General features: G+C 42.4%; 1 long non-coding RNA gene across 4 annotated transcripts; it reads left to right on the plus strand.

Moving 5' to 3' along the window:
* The first annotated feature begins 7752 nt into the window (after nt 1-7752).
* Nucleotides 7753-11295, plus strand: LOC123092130 (uncharacterized). 4 transcript variants are annotated; one of them, XR_006444279.1, is made up of 6 exons: nt 7753-9389; nt 9617-9709; nt 9792-9857; nt 10025-10482; nt 10563-10722; nt 11074-11295. It is a non-coding gene; the product is annotated as an uncharacterized lncRNA (long non-coding RNA). The 4 variants fall into 4 exon arrangements; XR_006444277.1 differs by having other exon boundaries at nt 7753-8223; nt 9226-9709; XR_006444278.1 differs by having other exon boundaries at nt 7753-8223.
* Nucleotides 11296-11509: the final 214 nt, after the last annotated feature.

The following is an 11509-nucleotide window of genomic DNA, read 5'->3' on the forward strand; positions in this document are numbered from 1 at the left end:
GCTTCACAAACATCTCCTCTGGACAGAAACTTGGAATAATATTGGTGATCAAATGGCTCATTGAAATGATGCCAAATTGGGTGGAGAGAGGTTTTATGGGTATAAGAATGATCTGGTAATTTATCAAGATTTTTTAAGCAATATAAAATACACTTGCTTCACAACCTGAAAATATTGCCAAAAACAAAGATTTGGTCTTGTGCTCACATAGATAATTGGATGGGGCTGCAAATGTATTGAAGGGGTTAATATGAGCACATTAAGGAGTGTGCAAAAGTTCAACTCATTTGGGTACTCCTAGCTAGTACTTCCTTCACAAAGCTTTCTGTTTGGCAGCAAATTTGAAAATTCACTGAGCAAGATTGGCTAGGCAAATAAATTTTAACTTGTGCATGAGGCAACTATTTGGACATGTAATCATGACCAAAAAAGTTGGGAGCCACTAGGACAAATATAAATGACACTTCCTTCACAAAGTGCCATTTAGGGCAGAATAGGAAAAGGAATATTGGGGAATTATTTTTGAACATGGCAATGAAAAGTTTTGCCATATTTGATCAAGATATGACCCAAACAATTTATGAGAATTATTTGGGAATTTTTGGAGTGATGGAAATATAGGTTGCTTCACAACCTAGGGCAATTTGAGTTATTCCTTTAACAGAAAAGGAATATTCCCAATAAAAAGAATATTGGGAATTGGGCTAGGATGGAAATGACAGGGTCTAGGGAAAGATTTGGGAATGACAAGCCACTCTAGAAGCAAAGTAGAGGGCATCTTCTTCAGTTTCCAGACCACAAAGCCACGAAAAAGAAAAACTCAGGCAAAAACCTCGGAAAAACAAAAGAAAAAGAAAGGGCCAAAAATCAGGATGTCACAAACCTTACCCCCTTAAAGAAATCGCGTCCTCGAGATTTGGTTGCTGAGGGAACAAGTATGAATATTCTGACTTAGGGAAACCGTTTCCAACTCGGGTATCCTTTTTCCTTTATTGTTGTTCCCACTAATATTTTGTCTGACTGGCCCTGGGGTGGTTTGATTCACTGTATCCTTCTTCTGACAGATCTTACCTTGCTTGTTCATGCTTATATCTACATATTGCCACAATTTAGTTTCATCGCGCTAGGTACTCATTTTGTTGCAATAGAAGCCATGTATTGCCACAAGTTGCATCAGCGTTGCAATATGGTAGTGATATTGCGACAGTTGCATCCCGTTGCGTGAATTGGTCATTTTGTTGCAATAAAGACTAGGTATTGCAACAAAGTAAATCTTTGTGGCAATACTTAGACATATATTGCGACAATTCTGACATGTGGCACTAGCCATAGATACTGTTGCAAAATACATGGCTTCTTCTTGCAACAAAACATGTATTAGTTGTAATAGGGCGATTTTTTTGCCTCACCTTCATTGTGTTGCAATAACTATTACATATTGCGACAACTTGTGCGTCCATGGCAATACGTACAACATATTGCAACAATCCTCTTCTATTGCGAAAAAGGAGCACGATATTGCAACGATATCCTCCAGAGTGCCCCTGTTTTTTTCATTTATTTATTATACTATTTCTCAGGATCTAATTGAAGGGGCGTACTAGTTCATAGAGGTATTAACACATTTGGTACCACAAATTGCACCTAAGTTGTATTTTAGTCACATATCTTGCAAAGTGGACATCAGTGGTACCACAACTTGGAGGAATGCTCTCTTACGCGCCTGTGAATCATTGCACACTCGCGGACGCCCTTCACTTTAGGGTTTCTTGCACCGCCAAGGTCTCCTCCACTCGCCCTACTGACCTCCTTCGGTAGCAAGGTCGTCCTCGGCACCGGAAAGACGGCAAGCTCACTGCCCTTCTCACCAAGGTGAGTCGTGAGCACTGGGCAGCAAATCCTCATACTCTCTTCCTTCCTAATTTTTCTGTATCTTGCTTGATGTGATTGTATGCATTTATGTAATGTTAATAAAATGTATAGCATCCAGGATTCTCTCACGGTGATTGTATGTATTTATCTACTGTTAATAAAAATGTATAGCATCCAAGATTCTCTCACCTAAGAAAAGCTGTGACAAAGGTAAGAAAACTTCCTTGGCGGATCCTATTTGACGCCCGCCGGCGTCAAAAGGACGTGGCTCCGATGAAGCCTGGCCACTCGACGCCCCAGTTTGGGCTGGCCCACAGTGGGCTGCTTTTTCTTCTTTTTCCTGTTTCTTTCATTTCTGTTTTTCTGTTTCATTTTCTTTTTCGTCTTTCTTTTTCTTTCTTTTTCGTATATTATACACATTTCATTGCATATTTATATACAAACATGTTTATTGTATATTTAAGAAAATGTTCATTGTGTATTTTGAAATTGTTCAACATATATTCACAAGAATGTTCAATGAGTATTTAAATATTGTTCAGCGTATATCACCAAAATGTTCAGTGTGAATTTAAATATTTGTTCAGCGTACATTAAAAATGTTTAGTGTGTATTTAAAAATTGTTCAGCGTATGTCAAAAAATGTTCAATGTATATTTAAAAATTGTTCATCATTTGAAATTTCAATTTTTTTGTTCTTGTTTTCAATAAATGTTGACATTTTTAAAAGTTTGATCCAATTTCTAAAAAACATCAAGACTTCAAACATTATGAAAAAAATTAAGAAAAACTGTTCATTTTCCCCAAGAAACGGATCTGCTGTTGTATATACTCCCTCTGTTTCTAAATATAAGTCTTTGTAAAAATTCCACTATGAACTACATACGGATGTATATAGATGCATTTTAAGGATGGACTCATTCATTTTGCTCCGTATGTAGTCCATCCAGTGAAATCTCTACGAAAACTTACATTTAAGAACGGAGGGAGTAGTAGTTTAATTGATCAGGCGATATACATTGGTTCTTAAAGTTGGGCACTAAAAACTAGCACTAGGATATGTTTGGTTTATTGGTTTGGACGAGCTATACACTAGACGAAGATAATGAGTTCGAGCTCTCTTTTTGGCGCAGCAGCTTTCTGGTGATTTTTTTTTGTTATGTTCCTGGCTTTCGCTAACTCCAACTGGGCCGGCCAGTTCCCTCAACTTCCTTCGCCGATTCTGACGGGAGGTCCTATGGGCCGCATTTTGCGGCGAATAGCTAGCGTGACGCACACAGGAAGCGTCCGACTGGACCGGGCCACTATAAGGACCCCGAGGTGTGTGTACAACGGTAAAAAATCGCAAAACCCGAAAACTCAACGAGGAATCGAACCTACGACATCGCTATACTCAAGAAGCGCTGCTAACCATCGGACTGATGACTGCATCTGAACAATGACGCATCGCGATTGTATTTAAGAACTCTCTATTGCGGGATATTTTCCTTGCATGTTATTTCCTGTACGTGTACTGCAGCATATAGATTTAAATATGTGATTTTTTTTGGAAAAGCTGGAACATGATTGGAAATACCTGAATATTTTCTAAAGTTGTGAACAAAATTTGAAAACGCAAAATATTTAACAAAATTACGAACAATTTTTTCGAAACACAAATATTTTTTGGAATTACGAACAATTTGTTCAAAACGCAATTTTCTCGAAAGTTGAAAAAACATGAACATTTTTTGAATATGTGAACAAAATTGGACAAGATGGAACATTTTTTGAAATTAGAGAACATTTTTCGAATTTATGACAAATTTTAGAAATGAGAACAATTGTGATAAATAGGAGCGTCAAAACTTGTAAATATGAACATTTTCTTAAATTTGCGAACAAATTTTGGAATGGGAGCATTTTTTTAATTTGTGAACAAAATTGGAAACATGAACATTTTATAAATTGGTGAACAAATTTGGAAAGCTGGAACTCTTTTTGAAATTCCTAAACATTTTTCGAATGCAACCAAAATTTGAAAACATGGAAAATTTTGAATTTGTGAACAAAAAAATGAATTTGCAACCAATTTGTGAAAACTTGAACAAATTTTGAATTTTTGAACAAAATTTCAAAACAGGAATATTTTTTTCAATGACGAACATATTTTAAAGGTTGAGAATAAAATTTGGAAACACGGACAATTTTTGAAACATGAAAACTTGAAAAAAAAAAAGAAAAAAACTAAAAAAAGGAAACAAAAAAAACATAAAAGGAAAAAAGAAAAGAAGAAAAAAAACAGAAAATTGAAAAATGTTAAAATAAACACGAAATCCGGTTCAGGGAACCTTCTAGAAGGTTCCCCAAACCTGTAAAAACCGGATGAGAAACTCTAGAAGGTTCCGAAAACCGGTACTGCCGCCTACAATGGGAGATGGGCCGGCCCAGTGGATCGCTGCCCTATGCGATTGCTCGACTGCTTGACGCAGAGAGCGTCAAATAGGATTTTCTGATTCTGACCAGCCAGCCACCAAAGTAAAAAAAGCTGCGAGCCTAAAGTAAGAAAACGTTGTGTGCACCCATTCCAGGCAGCCCACATTTTCCTTCTTTTTTTGTTTGCTAGTAGCCAGCCCACATTTTTCAACCCCGAAAGCAAAATTACTATTGTAACTTTCTTATTACATACTAACATAGATTCCCCTAAAGAAAACCTACTAACATAGATATAGGGATGACTTCTGACGTAACATATTTAATGCATGATAAGTTGCAGCTAATCTATATACTAACATAGCATATCTTTATGCTACTGAACTCTACAAATGTGTGGTTCTACATACCAATAAAACAGCAAGCAAGGGAAAATTAGTCTACTATTTCAAGATTTCAGTAGCAAATAGGTAAGCAATCAGCAGCAATTTTTCGATAAAAGGATATGGCTCTTCACAAACACAGCAAAATCTAAATTTGCTGCACTTTGCTGCACTTGCAATGAAAAATACAGAGAGAAACAGGGGGAATAATCATACTTTTGTTGTTGTGGAGGTAGTAGGTCGCACGGGAGGCAGGCAAGCCAGTCCCGGGCAGGCGAGCAGGATGTCGGAAGAGCCGGAGCAGAGCCGGTTGGCATCGGAGTTGAGATGTTGGGCAGTCCAGCCACACGCCTACGGGCAGGATCGACCAGCCGTGATCCATGGAGGAGGAGGCCGACGGGCGGAAGGCACCAAGGGGTGGGTGGCGGAGCAAGTTTAGAGGGAGAGGGGAGCGACAGGGAGGCGCCAGCGCGGGTTGCTTCGTCGCGCGGCCATGACGTGGTTGCTGGATGCGGCCAACGCTCAGATCGGGCGGTGGCGGAACAGGGGATCAGGTACGAATTGAGGTATGGAACCTGTCCATAAAGGGCTAGTATTTTCTATTTCTTTTGAGGATAGTTTTTTTAAGCTTACGTAACTCCTGAAATTACAAGAAGAGGATTTCGTCATAATACAGGACTTTCATGGGAAATAAGAACTTGATGATGCAAACAAAGAAGTTGTTTCAGTTTCACGAGCAGTATTCTACAAATAACTGTGTGGGTTCTTCACCAATCTGGCCTTCGTCGATCCGCCATCGAAGAAGGCTTGTTGGAGCTTCCTTGATCCCGGCCCATTTTTTGACATGTCCGCCTCGGCATTTCGTCAAACACGTAGCAGGTCGGCCGGTGCGCCCAACGAGTGCTGCCTCCGCTCGGTCGCCGCTACTCCCGCCCCGCGAACTCCGCCGTGCTACTCGCCCGGTAGCAGCAGCTCGCTTGAGAGAAGCTGCCCGCACCCGCCTCCGCGATGCTCTCAATCCGCGCCGAAGCTCATGCTCCCGCTCGTGCGTGCCAGTGCTCGTGCCACCTAGTCTGGCTTCGGGTGTCAGGGTCACATCCTGCTGCCCGAAGCTCCGAGCTCGCGCCACCGTGCGCTGCCGAGCCGAGCCGCCATGCTCGCCGGCACCCCGAGCACAAGGTACCGCCCCGCGCCCACAGCTACCCCCGCGGCCCCGATGTTGACCTGTAGGAGCATCGACGCCGCATGGCGCCGGCGGTGCCGACAGCAGCGAGCGCGGGGAGCATGGCGGGCGTCAGGGCAAGCATGCTCGTCGGCTGGGGATGTGCGAGGCGCGGCATGGCGCTGGCGGGGATGGGTAAGGCGTAGCCCAGGATTGGTAAGGCGGTTTGGTTGTTTAATTTACATAGTTGAATCTCCATGGTTATCGTTTGAACAAAAGCGACATAATTATGTTCGACCTACTCTGCCTGGCGTGAACGAACCCTCCCCAGATTGTCCAGTAAGATGAAAGATGCTGAGATCACCCCATCTCAAGATCGGAATGTGAGATCGAGACTGACATAGATCGAGCGTCTCATCAACCCATCCCATTAGTACTTATGTTTCGAGACAAGAGTATAACCTAATAGTTTTAAAGTGAGGGTCGCATGAGATTTCTGTGAACTGTAGTTCAAAACTAGTCAAATTTTTGCTGCTTTGACCAAGAGTTGACCAAGGCACAAATATTTATATTTGACTTATCTCAACCTAAGTGTAGATCCATGATGAAACAACACATTTCTAGCACAATAAATCTCAAAACTAAATTGGTTGGATTGTTTAATCTACATAGTTGAATCTATATAGTTATCGTTTGAACAAAACCGACATAATTATGTTGGACCTACTCTAGCATGGACAAACCCTCCAAGAATTGTCCGCTAAAATAAAAGATGTTGAGATCACCCCATCGGAATATGAGATCGAGAGTTCGAGAGTGACATAGATTGACCGTCTCATTAACCATCCCATGAGTATTTTTGCTGCTTTGACCAATAGTTGACCAAGGCATAAATTTTATATATATCCCAACCAAAGTGTAGATTCATGATAAAGCAAGACCTTCCTAATTGGCTGCGGGTGGTTGGCGGACCGGGGTTACAGCAGAGGGGTTGAAGCACCGTGGTACATCACCTACCCAGTGCGTGCATTGGTCAATGGTGACGGTGTCCATGGACGTTATGTTCCTCCTTGCACGCTCCGTTGTTGTGCTCCCACTCCTTCTGTCTTACTCCGGGTGAAAACTTGATCTTCGGATCAGACGGTGACGATGTTCGTGGTCGTGCCCTTCCTGAAGGCATCGTCTTTGAGTCCTCGCTCCAACCTGTCTGTCGCACATCTTCCCGGATGATCGCTCCTCGTGCTGGCGGTCTCCATCCACTCTAAGCGGATTCATTTTCTACACATCTTATAGGTGCTTGGTAGTCATTGAGGTTGTGTGTCGGTGTCCTGCATTCGTGTATCTTGCCTTGGATGTGTATGATGTGTGTTTGTATCGGTTGCTTCGATGTATGTGATGGTTGCTTTATAATATAAAGCGGGGAAACTCTTTTTCGTTTGTTAATTGGCTTCCTTAAATGGCGACGACTATACAAATATCGATGACGAGAACGTTACATAGGAGGGCGCCGGATCGCCCCTCCACGATTCTCGGATTTGGTGGTTTTTTAACCATGATATAACTTTTTACAAACAAAATTTAGTATTCCATCCGCCTCAAAATCGATTTACAAACTCCTCAAAAAATAATTACTTTTTTAGAACAAAAATAATTATTTTTCCACCACCTAATTTAGGTGTAATGTTGTTTGCGCCAATATTTTTTAACCTCCCGCTAAAAAGGTCCCAAATTAGAGTTTTTGTTCAAAAAAAGAAGCTTATATTAACCTTCCTGCTAAATACCCTCATAACAGAACCACACCACGGCGTCTTTCACGGGAGATTGGATCTGAGCTCTCGCCCCTGGTTTCTCTGTGTTGCCGGCATCATGACGGCGTCAACACAGCGAACCACACTCGAGTCAGCTGCACGGCGTTAGGTTATTCCACCCGATCTCCTCCCTTCCTGGAACCTCGGTCCTCCTCGATCTCGCCCTCCTCCATCTCCTCTACGCCTGCCAATGTGGGCCGCGTCTCCGTGTCCTCGGCCATGCCGGCGGCGGCAGCGATGCGGTCTGGCGTCGGCGCCGACGGAGTTCCCGTCTCACCGTGTCTGGACCAAGCACGACACCACCTCGGTGTTGCACGCCGCGACAATGCCCGCCCGGGCTCAAACCCCCCTCCCCCACGAGCTCCTCCTCCTCGACGCACCGCTCTCTTCATCCGTTGTCTCCTCCGCTCGCCACTTGATCGTAGAACTAGTCAGGGCAGGGGACGACATGGCCGCCGCCAAGCAGTAGCCGCCGCTATACATTGTCGTCGCCGACGACCGCTAGAGGAGCAGCTTCCCGTGCACACGCCCCATCACGCAGAGCGCGCTCCAGCTCATGGGCTACAAGCCACGCCACACCTTCAAGGTCTGTCTTCCCCCATCTTGCTTGTCCCCCAATCTGTCAGCTCACTTATTTTCCCTTGGGTTCAGTCTGAATCTTTAGATTAGACTCGGTATCCTACCATCTCTGCCGCATCCCTGAACCTCCATAACAAGCGATGTAGATCAGTTTTTTTTGGTATTCCATACTCCTCATATCCTACTTCAATTGGCTGATGGGATCAGTCTCATAGTGTTTTTGGTTACAATTAGCGGGCGTTGTACATCTGCCTCATATCCTGCTTCAATCGGCTGAACCTACATAGTGTATTTAATTGCAGTATGATGTTCACAGCAGGGGCAGAGCTACTAGGAGCCTCCCTGATGCACAGGCATCAGGGTCGATGTTGATTTCTTGAAACGATTGTGTAGAGTTGTTTGGCCGTGCACCAGGTTAGGCTGACAGCGGTGCATCAGGTATAGGGAGAATCCCACGGCGGCCTTGTTCGGAACTGGTTCATGGGTAGGCCAGGTCTTGTTCAGACGTGGCCAGGCCTTGGCGTAGCCTTGTGGGCTGTAGCCTTTTGGGTAGGTTCGGTGTGGCTGGGCATCAAGGCGTCAATGCCCTTAGGTGTTGTAGCGTCACGCCGACACGCGATCACTCGACGAACCACAACAGATGGGCGACGCTGCGCTGGGCTTTAGCTTTACACCTAGCATCATCCATGCTAATCCGATCAGCCACTGACCTCAGCTCCAGCTCAAAAGGTAGAGTATGACGTATAGATGTAGTAAATTTTAAATCTCGGGTTAACCATTGCAAAAATTGTGCTTTTAGGCGGTATCTTCTTTAGATTTTTTTAGTTCTATGTACGGGGGTATTCTGAAGTTGAGAATTCAGTTCATTTACTTGACTTTATCAAATGTGGATAGCCACAAGACTGGAGACGGGAGACTTTGTGTATAGTCTAATAATGTTGCAATAAGTCGCTCCATCGTCGTATTTTCCCTCCTTTTATGCAATAATTGTTCATTCCCAATTTTTCAGAAACTATTGCCAATGTACTAAGTCTTATTCAGAGATTGTCAATATTGTTGGGCGTCTCCTGCTCTCCCTCTTTTATATTTGGTTGTTTGGTCTCACACTGAAGCTGCTAGATGTAATGTAGACTCAGGGCCAGAACAGAGAAGAAGCAGAGCGGCTAGACTCGGGTGTGTGTTCAAGGCAACAAATGCCCTTTTTTCCACTGAACCACCAACACATGCTAGCTCTGCTCTTTTGATGTTCACTTACACAAAAAAGACAACACTGTATCCATACCCGTGCACGCACACAGCCCACACTGTACTACACTATTTGGGTACACACTCAGTACAATATCTTCAGCTTCTACAATGGCTTGTCTGACTGGTTATATTTGGTTTCAATGAATTGATAGGAACGCAGCCAAAAGAACGCCGATAACCGTAATAAACAGGAGACAAAACACAAAATTGGATCAAAATCTTACTCGCAAGTAAGCTTTGAGAAGGTATGAGTCTAACTAAATATGTATGCCTCGCTGCTAAATATGGTTTCGTGTTTCAAGCATCTCATTGTTATATTACTTGCAGAGAAACTTGGAACTCACCCACACGAACGACGGAACATGGTCTAACACAGAGTCCTAGAAAGTTTACGTAAGTACACTGACTTTTGGTTATTCTATAGTTATTCAATGATGTGCATTCGGTGTGTTTCATCATCAGCTGGGATTATTCATCCGTTGGATCGTGCTATTCTTGTTTCATCTTTTATATTGTGTCAATATTGATGCCGTACCTCTAATTGTTATTTTCATTTTTAGAACAAAGCACGTCAAGAGGTTCAAAACAAAGAAACTGAAACTGAAGGTCCACTTTCAAGTGAGCAGAAAAACAATATTTTCCAGACCTCATACAAAGACACTCTGAAATGCAAGTCATCACAGCCTCGTGGGTACGGATACATGGCCAAACCTTCAACTGGTTCTCAAAGGTTTCGTATCCAGATTGAAGAGCAAGCCTACAGCATCCACCCAGCAGCAAAACTCTGAGCTCAGCCAACAGGTCAACAAATTACAAGATCAACTACAAGCTGAACATGCAAACACACAAGAGAGGATTAACTTGGAGCGTGCTGAGAGAGAACACTTGAGGAGAGGTTAAAAGAAGAGTGTGCTGAAAGGGAAAGATTTTTGGAAGAGGAGCGAACATCAAGACTGGAATTTGAAAAAAAACATGATGACAAAGTTTGTAGCATTGCCAACAGATGGGAACCCAACAGGTGATTACAGTCGTATGCTTGTGATCTTGTAAGATTTATGTTGCTTACTTGCATTGCTAAAAGTGCACTTGTATTTACAGGTGCCTAATGATTGACAAAGAAAATAGTAACCCAAACTTGCAAAATACTCTTTTATAGAGATCTAGTCCTAATAAGACTCTAGGTTCAAGGCCAATTATTATTTCTTCAAATGCGCTCATACAAGCTGCAGCAAGGAATTCTCGAATGTTTAAAGCAATGGTAAGTCACAGCCGTACTTTCTCTTCATGTTCACTTGCATTTTATACGTCATTGGCATTCATAATTAGCTAGCTGCTTCTTATCTTTCACCATGTGTTTTTGCTACATCGAGTCACAACTTAAAAAAATGAATATGTGCTAGCTAGGGACATGAACTTAACTGAAACTATACGTTGAGCCACAACTTAAATCAATAGCAGAACCTTTTAATAGATGTACTTGTGCTTATGCTTTAGACATTTACACTTGTGTTCTGGCGATAGTTCTTTTTAACTATGGGGCTGGAATAATTGTATGGCGTATGTTATGTTGGACTCATTAACTAGAACTTTTTTTATTTCTTGATTGCAGGATTCAAAGAACTAGCTGGCCTGGACTCTAGATCACAGACCGTTTAGTCTTTGCAATTAATTAGGATGGCTAAATTACATCTGAGTTTCATTTGATGGATATTTGCTATGAGAATTATGAACTTTATGAATCTACATATTATACGTATAGTTCTGAATATTGTAATTGAATGCATGTATTTTTTTACGGTTGCAATATGCTACAACCAACTTTCGGTTGCCACATGTTAGCACCACTAAAAAAAGTGTTGCGTCATATCTCAGTCGCTAAGCCTACCTATTTTGTTACACTAGGATGTTGTAACAGATCACTTCATATTGTTGCAATAGCTTGGCATGATGCGATAATTGTTTGGTGCCACCAAAGTAATTTTTGTTGAAATAGAGTATCACCACGGAAATTATAAATTGACGCAATAGTTTCTCGCTACAAACAT

This window comes from Triticum aestivum, chromosome 4B (assembly GCF_018294505.1).
Source record: "Triticum aestivum cultivar Chinese Spring chromosome 4B, IWGSC CS RefSeq v2.1, whole genome shotgun sequence".
Classification (NCBI taxonomy): Eukaryota; Viridiplantae; Streptophyta; class Magnoliopsida; order Poales; family Poaceae; genus Triticum; species Triticum aestivum.